This window comes from Cebus imitator, unplaced genomic scaffold, assembly GCF_001604975.1.
Source record: "Cebus imitator isolate Cc_AM_T3 unplaced genomic scaffold, Cebus_imitator-1.0 Scaffold377, whole genome shotgun sequence".
NCBI classification, from domain to species: Eukaryota; Metazoa; Chordata; class Mammalia; order Primates; family Cebidae; genus Cebus; species Cebus imitator.
This window is the reverse complement of record NW_016107692.1, coordinates 975,411-989,471: the sequence shown is the minus strand read 5'-3', so window position 1 is coordinate 989,471 and position 14,061 is coordinate 975,411.

The window sequence follows — 14,061 nt, the reverse complement described above, 5'->3', positions numbered from 1 at the left end:
CTGGAGAAAGCTAGTCTTACTTTGCTGACAGGTCACAGTCATCTTTTATATTAATACTTTCTTCCCTACAAAGAATTGATTTTTCTTGTTTGGACAAATTTAAGTGATTTATAGTACATTGTAAACCCTTTCCTTTTGCTCTCCTCTAAGTGTAATTTTTTCTTCAGTGGATTCTTTAGAAATGGAATTAGTAAAGTTGTCGGAGAAATACACTGGAGAAAAACAGGGTACTTTCTTTATCTCAGTTACCTAAAATTCTCAGTTCTTTAAACTTTTTCCCATTAGCCTTATTTTCCAACAATTAGTCATCTTTGTGGCTCCCTGATAAACCTTTTCATGTTTTTCATATTTTTAATTCTATGTCTGAATTCTCTATCTCTCTTTCTGCTTTATGAACCTTAATTTTCCTTTTTGTGAGCTCCTTCAAAAAAAGAATATTTGAAAAATAAATAAATAATATTTCCTCATATATTTAAGAACTTTTTGTGCCCATAACTAGTTAGTCAAAATATAACTGAAAAGTAAAATAAGTTTAAAATGCTAAAGTCATATTTAAGAAACACATCATTTACCATCTGTCATGTTGCCCATGTAATTCCATGGATGATGAGAGGTAAAACAACACAGTACTGCTTTCAAGATATTTCCATGTATTAGATATATTAAAAATTTTGTTGCAGAAAGAAAATATAATAAATGGAATAACTAAATGCCAGTCTTTCTTGTGCATTTTTGTATTTTATTTAGACTGCTGTATTTTTACCTACAACCTTATTTCTGTTTTTCAAACTTTACAGATCAATAATTTTATTTGCATCTTTATCACCATTAATAATAAACTTACATTTGACAATCTATAAAAGCATAGCATTTATAGAATTTTATTTATGGATGTTTATAATTAATTTTTTTAAATCAATGATTATGCCTATAATGTATGAAAAAATATTGCATAAGCATTGTGCACACAAGACAGACTTACATATTACTGTCATAGAGACACTAGTTAATTTCTACGTCTGAGTACCATTTTCTATTAATTTTCTAGGATTTAAGTTGCCTTTACATTCTGTGCTCTGAGTTGCTTAATATCATATTAATTTTCTGGATTTTAAAAATTATTTTCTGTCACCAGAGCTACTCTAAGTCTAAGATCAGTAGAGTTGAATGGTTTGAGTGGAGCAAAGCAAATACATAAATTTAATATGACAATAACCACTGGTAAATATTCTGAAGCTAATCCAGGTGATTTATGTGGCTTATCAACATTTACTGCAATTGAAGAATATATTTCAGAGAGAAATTTGGCTGGCTATTTAATTGATCTCCATGTATGATGGTGTTTTCGTTATATGGCATGGTCTTCTGTAATGAACAGTTATTACGCTTAAATATTTGATTTCCTTAGTGCAGCCAAAGGGAAATAATTCAATGGTAATTAGAATGCATGCATAAAATCAGAATACTAATTTATTATTATAACAAATATCTTATGATAAGTATTAATTGGATTGATGTTGATTGATTATAGTTTGTTTATAGGTAGATCTACTTGCTAATTCAAATTATACTCCTAAGATTTGTTAATATGTGTAAAATTTATCAAAAGAAATTATAAAATAATATTCACATTAATATGTTTTTTTCACAAAAAGTCTGAAATGACTATTTCTAATAATTTGTTTTACTAATCCCATTAACCACATAATCAATAATATTATTACTACTGCTTCCACTACTATTACTACCATCATTATGATTACCCACACTACCATTATTACTTCTACTTCTACTGGCTATTTTTTTATTTATGGGTTAGTATTAGGTATATACATATTTATGGGATACATGAGATACTGTGGTAAAGGTTTATAATACATAATGATCACAACAGGGTAAATGGAATATCCATCACCTCAAGCATTGATCAATTTGTTGTGTTATGAAATTCAATTATAATAATTTATTTTAACGTGTACAATAAATTATTATTGACTGCAGTCACCCTGTTGTGCTATCAAACACTAGATCTTATTCATTTTATAAAACTCTATTTTTTATACCCATTAACCATCCACATTCCCCTCACTCTCACTATCCCTCCCAGACTCTGATAACCATCATTTCACTCTCTCTCCATAAGGTCTTTTGTTTTAACTTTTAGCTCCCACAAATGAGTGAGAGCATGCAAAGTTTCCCTTTCTGTGCCTGGCTTATTTCACTTAACATAATGTCCTTTAGTTTCATTTATGTTGCTGCAAATGACAGGATCTCATTCTATTTTATAGCTGAATAGCACTCAATTATGTGTATTTGCCACATTTTCTTTATCTCTTCTGTTGACCGACACTTAGATTGCTTTCAAATTTTGGTTATTGTGAACAGTACTACAATAATCACAGGAGTGCAGACATCTCTTCAACATATTGATTTCCTTCTTCTTGTGTATGAACCTGGCAGATGGATTGTTGCATCATATGGAGGTTTTCTGAGGAACTTCCATATTGTTCTTCACAATGGTTATACTAGCTTAGAGTCCCACCAACAGTGTAAGAGGATTCTCTTTTCTACACATTCTTCTAGTGTATTTTAGCCTGTCTTTTGGATAAAAGTCATTTTAACTGAGGCATGATACTTCACGATAGTTTGATTTGCATTTGTCTGATGGTCAATATCGTTAAGCATCTTTTCATATATCTGTTGGTCACTTGTATGTTTCCCCTTGAAAAATTTCTATTCAAATGTTTTGTCCATTTTTAAATTGGGTTATTAGATTTTTTTTCTTTTGAATTATTTGATTTCCTTATATATTCTGGTTATTAATTCCTTGTCATATAAATAGTTTGCAAGTATTTTCTTTAATTATATGAAACAAAAGATTGTTTAATTTTCTGTTCAAAAGCTCTTTTTTTGTTGATGCAAACCTATTTGTTCACTTTTTATTTGGTTGCCTGTTTTTGTGTGGGTATTATTTGTGGGGTATTACTCAAAAAACTTTGCCCAGACCAATATCTTGGAAACATTCTCCAATGTTTATTTCTTAGTAGTTTTATTGTTTGAGATCTTAGGTATAATCTTTAATCTATTTTGACTTGATTTTCTTATATGACAAGAGATAGGGGTCTAATTTCATTCTTCTGCATATGGATATCCAATTTTCCAGTACCATTTATAGAAGATACTGCCCTTTTCCCCAGTGCAGTTCCTTGGAAACTTTGCTAAAAATGACTTCACTGTAGATTCATGAATTTATTTCTCAGTTCTCTATTTTGATCCATTGGCCTGTGTCTATTTTTATGCCAGTACCACACTGTTTTGGTTACTATAGCTCTGTACTATAATTTTAATTAATGTAATGCAATTTTTCTACTTTTGTTCTTTTTGTTCAGGATGGCTTTGATTGTTCTGGGTCTGTTGCAGTATCATATAAATTTTAGAATTGTATTTCTATTTCTGTGAAGAATGCAATTGGTAAACTGCATTGAATCTGTAGATTGTTTTGCATAGTATGAATATTTTATCAAAATGACTCATAATCTATGAACTCATAATCTATATTTTCATTTGTATGTTTGTGTCATCTTCAACTTCTTGCAATAGTGTTTTATAGTTTTTATTGTACATATCTTCACTTATTTGTTTAAATTTGTTCCTAGGTATTTTATTTTATTTGTGGCTATTTTAAATGGGACAACTTCACTGTCTGTTTTTCAGAGTGTTCACTGTTGTCATATAAATATGCTACTGATTTTTGTATGTTGATTTTGTATCTTTGCAACTTTACTAAATTTGTTTATTAGTGTGCATAGGTTTTTGGTGGAGTATTTAGTTTTTTCCAAAAGTAAGATAATATCAGGCCTGCCCTGGTGGCTCACACCTGTAATCCTAGCACTTTGGGAGGCCGAAGCAGGTGGATAAACTGAGGTCAGGAGTTTAAGACCAGGCTGGCCAACACGGGGAAACCTCATCTCTACTAAAAATGCAAAAATTAGCCGGGCATTGTGGCAGGCACCTGTAATCCCAGCTACTCAGAAGCCTGAGGTGAGAGAATCGCTTGAACCTTCAAGGCAAATGTTGCAGTAAGCTGAGGTGGGACCATTGTCTTCCAACTTAAGTGACAGAGTAAGACTCTGTCTCAAATAAAACAAACCAAACCAAACAAAAGATAATATCATCAAGGGTAATTTGATTTCTTCCTTTCCAATTTAGATTCCTTTTTTTTTCTATTTTCTGATTGCTGTAGTTAGGATTTCTAGTACTATGTTGAATAACAGTGGCAAAAATGAGCATCCTTATCTTGCTCTAGATCTTATAGGAAAGGCTTTCAGTTTTTTCCTGTTCAGTATACTAGTAGCTGTGAGTCTGTAATATATGGCTTTTATTGTGTTGAGATATGTTCCTTCTATTTCCAGTTTTTTGAGTGTTTTTATCATGAAGAAATGTTGAATTTTATCAGATACTTTTCAGCATCAATTGAAATAATCATATAGTTGTTCCTTCATTCTGTTGATATGATGTATTATATTGGTTGATTTGCATATGTTGAACTATCCTTGCATCCCTGGGATAAATCCTACTTGGTTATGATGAATAATCTTTTTGGTGTTGTTAATTTTGTTTTGTTAGCATTTTACTGAAGATTTTTGCATTGATGCTTATCAGGGATATTGGCCTGTTGTTTTTACTTTTGATATGTCTTTGGTTTCCATACCATGCTAATGCTGGCCTTATAGAATGAGTTTGAAAGTATTCCCTTCTCCTTCATTTTTCAGAATATTTTGAGTAGGATTGGTATTAGGTCTTATTTAGATATTTGGTAAAATTGCCATCATGTCCTGTGCTTTTCTTTGCTTGGAAACTTTTTATTATAGCTTTGATCTCATTACTTGTTATTGGTCTACTAACATCTTAGACTTCATGGTTCAATTTTTTCAGGTTGTGTGTATCTAAAATGTATCCATTTCTTCTAGGTTTTGCAGTTTATTGGCATATAGTTGCTCATAGTAGTTTCCAATAATTCTTTGAATTTCTGCTGTGTTGTAGTCTCTCCATTTTCATATTGGGTTTTATTTATTTGAGTCTTCTTTTTCCTTAGTCTAAATGTTTGCTGATTTTGTTTCTATGTTCAAAAACCAACTTTTTATTTCATTTATCTTTTGTGTTTTTGGTTCAGTTTGATTTATTTCTTTTCTTCTACTAATTCTGGGTTTTGTTTGCTCTCACTTTTCTAGTTCTTTAAGATGCATTATTAATTTTTTATTTAATTTTTTTCACTTTTTTGATATAGGTGCTCATGTCTGTAAACATTCCTCTTGGTACTGCTTTTCGTGCATTCCATAGGTTTGTTGTGGTTCCATTTTCACTTGTTTCAATATATTTAAAAATTCCTTTTTTATTTTTTCATTGACCCTCTGGTCATTCAGCAGCATGTTGTTTAATTTCCATGTGTTTGTATAGTTTCCAAAATTTCTCTTACTGTTGATTTCTCGTTTTATTTTATTGTGGCAGAAAAGATACCTAATATGGTTTCAATTATTTTGAATTCTTTAAGGTTTTTTTTATTGCTCAATATATGGTCTGTCCTTGAGAACAATTCATGGGCTGAGGTGATAAATGTGTATTCTTCAACTGTTGGATAAAATGTCCTTGAAGTATATATTAGGACCATTTGGTCGATATTGCACATTAAGTCTAATGTTTCTTTGTTGTTGTTGTTGTTGTTGTTGTTTTTGGTCTGGATGATCTGTTCAGTGCTGTAAGTGAAGTGTCGAAGTCTTCAGCTATTATTGTATTTGGGTCTATCTCTCTATTTAGCTCTAATACTATTTGCTTTATATATCTGGATGCTCTAGAATTGGGTGCATATATTTAAAATTTTTATATCCTTTCTGAATTAACCACTTTATCAATATATAATGACCATCTTTGGACCTTTCTAATTTTTGTCTTGAAATAATTTTTTCTGATGTAAGCTTAGCTACTCCTGCTCATAATTTTTTCTATTTGAATGAAACATTTTTTCCATCCCTTTATTTTCAGTCTATTGGTGTCTTTTTAAGTGAAGTGTGTTTCTTGTAGGCAACAGATCATTAGGCCTTATATTTTCAATTCCTCCATTCTATGTCTTTTGATTGGAGAGATTGGGCCATTTATATTCAATGTAATTATTTAAAAGTAAGAACTTACCCCTGTCATTTTGTTTTTGTTTTCTGTTTGTTTTGTGGTCCTCCCTCCCTCCTTCCCTTCCTTCCCCTCTCCCTCCATTTTGTGAAGATGATTTTCTCTACTAATATATTTTAATTTCTTGCTTTTTTTTTTTGTATCTGTTGTAGATTTCATGATTTAAGTTACCATGGAGCATGCAAATAATGTCTTATAGCCCATTATATTAAAGTGACTACAACTTAACATTGTTGCATAAACAAGCAAAAACACCAAACCAGCAAAGAGAAAACTAGTAAAAGCATTACATTTTGTTTATCTTCATCCACTTTTTAACTTTTCATTGTTTTGTTAATATTTTATTACAGTATTTATGGTTTGAAAAGTTGTAATGTCTCTTTGACAGCTCCATCTTCTAGTTTTTTTTTAACTATAAATATGATGATTTTACATATAACAATTACAGTGTTAGAGTAGTCTGTGTCTGTGAACTTACTATTATCAGTGAGTTTTTATATTCAGATGATTTCTTATTGCTTATTATCATTCTTTTCTTTCAGGTTGAAGAATTCCCTATATCATTTCTTATTGGACAAGTCTATTGTTGATCTCTCAGCTTTTGTTTGTTTGGGAAATTCTTCAGTTGTCCTTCATGTTTGAAGGATATTTTCACAGGATATACTATTTTAGGATAAAAGTTGTTTGTTTGTTTGTTTTCTCTTTGGCACTTTAAAATGTCACGTTTCCACTGAAGGCTCTGTTATCAGGCACCTTGAAGCTCCTTTCTATGTTCTCATTTGTTTTCTCTTGCTGGTTTTGGAATTCTTTCTTTATCCTTGATCTTTGAGAGTCTGATTATTAAATGTCTTGAAGTTGTCTTATTTGGGCTAAACCTGCTTGATATTCTATAACTTTCTTGTACTTGAATATTTATATATTTCTCTAAGTTTGGAAAGTTATCTGTTATTATCTTCTTGAATATAATTTCTATCCAGATGTCTCTCTCTGAGTGCTCTTTAATAACTCTTCGATTTGACCTTTAGTGGCTATTTTCTAAATCTTACAGTCATGCTTCATTCTATTTTATCTATTGTTCTTTTGTCTCCTTGACTATGTATTCGCAAATAGCCTGTATTCAAGCTCACAATTCTTTATTCTGGTTTATCAGTTCAGGTATTGACAGACTCCAATGCGTTCTTCAGTATGTATATATTAAAATTTCAGCTTCAGAATTTCTTCTTTATTTTAAAAAAATATTCAACCTCTTTGTTAAATTTATCTGATACTGTTCTAAACTGCTTTTCTGTTTTTTCTTGAAAATTGTTTCACTTCCTCCAAAAAACTTGAAATATGTTTGAGGGTCACATATCTCTGTCTCTCCAGGATTAGTCACTGATGTCTTATTTAGTTCATTCAGTGAGATCATGTTTTCCTGGATAGTCTAGATGCCCGTGGATTTTAGTCAATGATTAGGCATTCAAGAGTTAGGTATTTATTGTAGTCTTCACAGTCTGGGTTTGTTTCTTCCTGCCCTTCTTGGGAAAACCTTCCAAATATTCAAAGGGAATTAAGCATTGTGATCTAAGACTTTGGTCACTGCAGCCATACCTGCATTAGGAGACACATCAAGCCCAGTAATGCTGTGACATTTGCAGTTTTGAAGAGGCACTGCCTTGGTGCTCTTGGGTAAGATCTATGAGAATTCCTTGGATTATCTGGCAGGTCTAAAAGTTACATCTAGGAGCAAAGGCCTGGAATTGGGGACTGCTCGGTGCTTTATTTTACTGTGGCTATTGCCCAAGTTACAGGATAAAGTCCTTTTTACTCTTTCTTTTCCTTTCCTCAAGCAGGAGTTTCTCCTTGTGGCCCACAGCTGGGAATGTACTGAGCCACACTTGAAGCCAGTATGGTACTGGGTTTTATCCAAGGACCATGGTGAGTACTGCCAGCTACCACTGAAATTTATTCAAAGCTACAGGGCTCTTTTATCAGCTGATGATGGATCCTGCTAAGACTTTCTTCCCTTCAGGAAAGTTGGTTCCCTTCTATCCCAGGGTTTGCCTGGAAATGTTGCCTGAGAACTCAGGCCTAGAACTGTGGCTTAAAAACTTCTTTTGGTACTCAATTTTACTGTGGCTAAGCTGGTATCCAAGTTGCAAGACTAAGTCCTCTTTCATTGTTCTGTGGCTAAGGTGGTATTCAAGCTGCAAGACTAAATCCTCCTTACCCTCCCCTCTCTATTCCTCAGGTGGAAGGAAGGAGTTTCTCCAGGAGCAGTGAGCTGCCCTGCCTGGGGCTGGGAGGGTTGATGCAAGCACTCTCTTGGTCACCCCAGTTGGTGTCTCAGTGGATCACGTACACTCCAAGCCCACTGGCTCTGAGCCCAGCACAGCAGTAGTACATGTCCAGGAATTGCAGTCTTGTGGCCTAGACTGTCTTTCAACTTTACTTAAGACTCTAAAACACTTTAGACCATGATGGTGTGGTTAATTGTAACTCAGGTTCCGACCACTGGGGTGGATATTTACCCTCTGCCTAGGGCTGGTCTAAATGTTAATTCCATGGGTGGTGGTTGAATTTTTCTCTTTGTTGCTCTCCACTGTGGCAGAACCACACTGAGTTCCATTGCGGAGACACACAATCACTTCACTTTCCCTCCCCCTATCACACAGATTTTCTTTCCCCACCATGTAACCACGTGGCCATTGGCAGGGGTTGCGGGAGGGTTGGTGCTGACAATTCAAGGCTGTTTTTCCTACTCTCTTTAGTGTCTCTTTCCTTGATAAGGTGGTAAAATCAGATACTGTGATGACTCACCTGATTTTTAGTTCTTATGCAGATGACTTCATATGAATAGTTGTTCAATTTAGGAGTTCTTATAGAAAGAAAATCACTGGAGGCTTCTGTTTAGCTATGTTGCTCTGCCTCCTACTAGCTATTCTTAACATTTCCACATGGAAGGATTTTCTTTAGCATAACTCTTGAGGCCCCTTCATGTTTTCTGTATATTCATATGCTCTGTTCCTATACTTGAGAAACATGATTGGTATGTTTTGAAGGAAAAAATTTAACAAGGCTTAGTCAACTTCTTCCTCTCTTTCTCTTAGAAACTATGACCACAGAAAATGCAAATGCTGTTCTTATTTTCCATGCTGTAAATCTTACAGAAGTAAGTCTCCCATGTGGGAAGAGCTTCCTAGGTCTGGTGCTGCTGTTACTGGCTGCAAAATCATGCCTGTATCTAGGACTAGGTATTTTTAAGTATACTTGTCTATAGATATAAACCATGATTCAGACTCAGTTCAGTGTTATCTACATTAAGACAGTTTTTTTTTTCTACATCTGCTTTACTATGCCTTATATACAATTTTGTTCAGAATTTACTCAGAGAAGATATGCATTTTTCACTGAGACCTTCTATATTCTCCAATAATCACTACCATTCATAGGATACTTCTTAAATGCTAAAGTGCTTTTCACAATGGCATAACTACTCTAATTATAACCATTTTATAGATGTGAACACTAAATCCTTGAGAAATTAAATAATCTGTTAATGATCACACTGCATGTATTAGTTATCTATAGCTATGTAACAAATTACTACAAAATGTAGTGGCTTAACACAACACCAACTTATTACTGCAATTTGTGTGTTTTAAGAATCTGGCTAAACAGCAAAAAAAAAAAAAACTATCATCAGAGTGAACAGACAATCTACAGAATGGGAGAAAATTTGTGCAATTTATCCATCTGACAAAGGTCTATTACCTATAAACTACAAGGAACTTAAACAAACTTATAAAGAAAAAAACAATTCCATGAAAAAGTGAGCAAAGGATATGAACAGACACTTCTCAAAAGAAGACACTTAAGCAGCCAAAAAACATATGAAAAAAAAAAGCCAACATCCCTGATTATTAGAGAAATGCAAATCAAAACCACAATGAGGTACCACATTATGCCAGTCAGAATGACAATTATTAAAAAGTCAAGAAACAACAGATGCTGACAAGGCTGTGAAGAAATAGGAACACTTTTACACTGTTAGTGGGAATGTAAATTAATTTAACCATTGTGGACGACAGTGTGTGATTCTTCAAGGACCTAGAGGCAGAAACACCATTTGACCCAGCAATCCCTTTACTGGGTATATATCCAAAGGAATATAAATCATTCTGTTTAAAGATGCAATAACAAAAATACGGAATCAACCTGAATACCCATTAATAACAGACTGGAAAAAGAAAATGTGGTACATATAGACCACGGAATACTACGCAGCCATAAAAACGAATGAGGTGATGTTCAAGGACATGAATGAAGCTGGAAGCCATAATCCTCAGCAAACTAACTTAGGAACAGAAAACCAAAAACCACATGTTCTCACTCATATGTGGGGGCTGAACAATGAGAGCACATAGTCACAGAGAAGGGAACAATAGGCACTAGGGCCTGTTGAGTGGGAAAAAGGAAAAACAGCTAACACATGCTGGGCTTAATACCTAAGTGATGGGTTGATTGGTGCAGCAAACCACCATGGTACAGGTTTACCTATGTAACAAACCTGCACATCCTGCACATGTACCCTATAACTTAAAATAAAATAAAATAAAAATAAATGGAATTTGGCTACACTTTAGTTAAATCCTCTCTTCTTGTTTTCTCAAGAGGTTGTAACAACAGTGTTGGCCAAATGAGTATAGTCCCGCATGAAGACTCAGTTGGAGAAGTATCTGCTTCTAAGCGAATTCAATAGTTGTTGGCAATATTCATATCCTTGCAAGTTATTCTTGACTGGAGGTCAAGCTCAGTTCATTCCCACATGGACCTGTCCATGGAAGCTTGCTTTCTCATATAAGGGAAGTTGACAAGGAAACATATGGCCTGCTAACAAGATAGAAGTTATAATTTTTGTAACCTCATATGGAAGCTGTATCCCATCACCTTTGCTATATTATATTGGTTATATTCAAATCATTAAGTCCAGTCCACAATCCAGGGAAGGGGCTTATACAAGGGCATAACTACTATAAGATGGAAATCTTTAGAGACCATCTTAGAAGTCTTCCTACCACACTGTGATTAAGTGTAAGAGTCATCATTTGAAACCAATCCTTCTGACATCAGAAATCGTATTCCCAGCCACATCAATAGTTGAGAGCAGCCTTTGAGCTGCCAGGGTGTGTTATAACTATATAATTGTATAATTCTCTATTTCTAACATTCCATTTCTAGCAAGCCAACATTTAACAAATATGATCTTTTTCAGAAAATTTAGATCACAATCTTCAGGTTATGGTTCACTTGGGCATCACTTTTAGGTACTTTTACTTATCTCTGTTAGAGGTACAATATATACTTTTTTATATTTTTAACTCTCAGATTAAGATTTCTTTCCAGGTTTATTTAGCCTCCACAGATCAATTATTTAGAGCACAAATTGTCTGTAAATTATATCTCTAAAGTTAAACATTAATTCTTAATACTAAGGAAATAATTCTAAAATAAATAAATATGGTAATCAACCTAAATTATTCTTTTACTAATATGAGGCTGTTTTATTTCTCTATATGCATTTTAAAGTTAAATGTAAGACTCTATTTATGTTACTCTCCCAATTTTAACAATTTATTTGAGTATTTATATAGATATGAAAGATGAATTGTACACAGCTTTCGAGGCAAGAAAAAAATATTTCCTTTTATTATTATTATTTTTTTTTTTTTTTGCTTTGAGATGTACTTTCACTATTGTTGTCCAAACTGGAGTGCAATAGTGCAATCTCGGCTCACTGAAACCTCCACCTCCAGGGTTCAAGTGATTCTCCTGCCTCAGCCTCCTGAGTAGCTGAGATTACAAGCATGTGCCACCATGCCCAGCTAATTTTTTGTATTTTTAGTAGAAACAGGTTTCACCATGTAAGCTTGGCTGGTCTCGAACTCCTGACCTTAGGTGATCCACCTGCCTCGGCCTCCAAAGTGCTAGAATGACAGGCATGAGCCACCGTGCCCAGCCCAGAAAATTATTTTCTTATAACAGTAATGTTTTAAGTGCTTTTCTCCTCTTGCTTATCTTTTTTTTTAAAAAAATGAATAATATCAACATCATCAGGAAGATTCTTAAGATAATCAAAGTTGACATCTAAAGATACCACAATTTTGCCAGTGGGTGGGGCTTATTGTGTCCCAGTGAATTGCATTATAATACTTTAAATGGTGTCTCAACTTTCAAATCATTTAAGTAGGGATTTGAAATACTTCAGATTTAGGCTCTTCTACTTCAGACTCTGACTGTGATTCAAATAGATATTTATGCATTCATAAACACTTAACTAGACTGGTGGAGTGCCTCTTTATAAAGTCTTGCAATAGTTTATTATAACATAAAAATATTCCCACTTAATCTGTCTATAAGTGTAAATTTTAATCTTTTATATTTTTGAAGGTATATGAGTTTATTTTCGAAGACAAGCTGTGAAACACAAGTTGCTCTATTTGTTCAGCAAATATTAAGTCAATCAAAATTATTACTTGCTTTTAAACATAAATTCTCATACTGCCCCACATTTTTGAATAATTTCTTTGGATCTTGTAGTATTCCATAATTAACACTCTGACTGTTCATATACCTTCCCTTTGAGGTCTTTCAATTTTTAAAATTTTCTTTGTGATAGTCATTGGAAAAAACATAACGTTTGACCTTTCATGAAAAAATAGTAGTGGCTTTTTTCTTATTCTTTACGGACATTGTCAAATGCAACTATGCTTTCAGAAAGGTCTTCTAACTCATTAATTTGTTAGCACACTAAAAATGTATAAGCTTTTCTTTGACAAAGTAAAGAATAAAATATAGGCACTTTGTGAAAAGTTACTTAATGTGGGAATGTGTGGGGAAATGCATTCACTGCTGCTGATTTGTTCCCATTGTGTCATACAATATTAACAATTACGGTTATTGAAATTATTTTAGGAAAATAATTGTTAGCAACTCAAAATTATTTCTGAATTAAAATATTATTATTTAAATAGTGGCCTTTTATAAACTGTATTCTAAAGCCATTTATTTTCTAATTGCAAATGAAGGCACATTTGAAAATAACCCAGCTTTGAAGCTCAGTGCCTGTAAAATACAGGTTAGATATCATACAACCACACATTTTTTAGAAACTCAGCCTAAATTGTTCCTCGGTTTTGTCCAACAAAAGGTTTAATTTGGATCACAACATTAAGTTCTTTTTTACAATGACCATTTATGATATTTATCCCAAGTACTATATTCACAAACTGCCATATGGTAATAAAAAGCTATTCAGCAAACACATAATGAAAACACTTCTGATCCTGTATTTTACTGTCAATATATGCCAATGTTATACTATAGCAAATTGTAGGGTTTTTGTGGACTTTTAAGACTTATTTTTTTCTGTTGGATTGGATTTGATTCATTATCTTTTTTTGTATTTTTTTTACATTTGAGATAGGAATGCTGGAGCTATTCAAAAAAACATTTATCATTGAATATAAATATCACTCAGCATATTTGGAAATATGTAGAACCAACATAGTATGAGAAAGAAATCTCTAAACTCTGTAACCTTTAGCAAAATATCAATCAAGTATGTGGAAGATAGAATCTAATTTAACTATGTATTTACATAAAATAATGCAGGATTCTTAGACCTAGCTACATATTAGAATTGCATTTTGATCACTTTAAAAATTATCTGAGGTTCATCTTCAGATATTCTGATTTAGTAACTCATGGACAGGATTAAAACATCTGCATTTCTAAATAAATCTTGAAAAATTTGTTTGCAGCTAGTCTTACAAACCATTTAAATCCTGTAATAGTAGGAATTGATATTATGCAGCATGGCTTGTGTATAATAAAAATATA